Below are 2,205 nucleotides of genomic sequence, written 5' to 3' on the forward strand. Positions count from 1 at the left end.
AACAGACTAGCATTGGACAACGCCTGTTCCTTTAGTCCCATATTCCGATATGCATCCCAAGATAACATTTTACTCTTCTTCCACTATTTACGAGTATTCTTTTAACCTCAAAACCTACAATTGTTGTTGAAACCACCATCAAATTGTTTCCTTTCTCATCTCGGACCAATTCATTGTCATCATTGCCAAACTCAACATTCCATTTTCCTTACTGTCGTGACCTCTTAGGAGCACTGACTGACATCACACTTCTCATGTGCTTCATCTGCTTGACATTGGAGCTTGCACAATATTTGTTCGTGCCTACAATCACATGGATGGTACCTCTAACTTTTTACTTTCTCCACTTCGCATTGGAGCCTTCCTTTTGTTTCACAAACACGAGTCCTATGGGAGGTTTCATAATAGTTTTATAGTCTCTGAATCTACCCAAGAACATTTGTTCCAACTGCGAGAAGTTTTGAATCGAATCTTGCAGAAGACGCAAATATTAATCATTGGTGCTCCCCTTAAACGTTGTGGAAAAGGCTTTGCACTTTGCTACATCTGATGCTCCTAGTACATTCATGTAGTCATTGTATTGCATCAAATGAGCTCGCGGGTCCCTTCTTCCTTCAAACATGTCTTTTAGGACCTTGAAGTCACGTGGTAGGTTTATTGTTGTGAGCTCAAGAGCCAGTAGGTTATTAGAGTAGAACAACGAATCCATGTCTTACGATTCAGGGTGTAACGCGCGTATGTCTCTTCGCAACTCGTCTATCTCATTCTGTCATTCCTTAGCCTAGGTGCCTAGGGCCTCTCCCTGCGTGTTTATATTGTCCTAAAAATTAGAGTTATCAAAATGTGCCTTCCTTCGCAGCTCCTCATTCTATTTTAGCAGCTCCTGCTGAACAACTTGTTACTATTCGAATCACGTCTCCTGAGTAGCCATTTGCTCCATTATAAGTCTTATTTGCTCTTGAAGGGCCAAGAACTACTGTGAGAGTGCCTCTTGGTTGAGAGGGAGTGACCACCCCTGATTGGTAAAATTGTTCAAGTCCAAAGGACCAGAAGCTCCCCAATAAACTATGTTGCCAAGGTTTTTTGGTCTATTAGAAAACCATCTGATGAATAAATCTGTCTCGTTATGCTGGTCACTAGAACTTGACATTCTAACCTATTTCGATTAAGAGTTGAAGGGGAAATTTTCACTCGGGTAAGCCATTTGCTTTGAAAACTGAAGAAAACTTAATTAAACTCGAAAAATTCTGATGATCGAAAGTTTGTCTATGTTCGTCGCACCAATTGTTGAGTAATATTTTCTTGTATGTTATTGATAGGAGTGTTCGAGTATTTATACACGTTGTTACAGATGCTATTACAGCTCATGATAGAGCCCCACTATTTTGTCTTGATTTCGCTGTCTTTAATACAAATATTCTCTACGAACTCTAGGTTTGCTAGGCACGTGTCTACAGAGCACGCAGTCTTTTCTGTTCCTAAGACCGATATTCTGGGCGGGCTTCGTACTTATTAGACACGTGTCTGGGTGGCCTGCAGAGTACGTGGCCTTTTCTGCGAGCTTCTTGGATGTATGCGAGCTGAGACAGTGGTCTTCCCTAGGTCATTGCGAGCTAGATCTGTGGCCTTGCGTTATGAGCTAGGTCATTAGCTTTGCCTTGCGAACTGAACCCGTGAGCTCACTCTGGGAGCAGGGTTTGTGAACTCGCCTTGTTGTCCTCTCGTTGCTCGCTTCGCACTCAATCTTTTGGTGGGACCTATCTGGGCCAAGGCCAGAGACCCAGATCCCTAATGGGGCTCGAGTTGGTGATTACTGATGTATAATAGATAAATATTATGAATTTTCCTATAAAAAGTTTGTCATGTTCAATAACGCATGTTGTATAAACTTTGTATAACCAATAGGTTGATCACTGCATAATAGGTCGCATCATAACCATTTCGATGTCATTAATCCGAGGATTCGGGCGTACTTGGATGTAACTGGTTTTGATTTAGGGCTCCTAAATGTATCTAAATTTGATAGTTGTGTTGGTTGAGCAGTAAAATCCTGAGACCCATACTTTTCACTTACTATATGATAAGTGTGAAAGATGTTACCGTATTACTTGGTGTTCCCGTTGATGGAATAGCTTTAACTAAACAAACAAGTCTGAATGTGTTGAAAGTTTGCTAGGAATTGCTCGAAAGTTATCATAATCCTCG

This window comes from Gossypium hirsutum, chromosome A12 (genome assembly GCF_007990345.1).
Source record: "Gossypium hirsutum isolate 1008001.06 chromosome A12, Gossypium_hirsutum_v2.1, whole genome shotgun sequence".
NCBI classification, from domain to species: domain Eukaryota; kingdom Viridiplantae; phylum Streptophyta; class Magnoliopsida; order Malvales; family Malvaceae; genus Gossypium; species Gossypium hirsutum.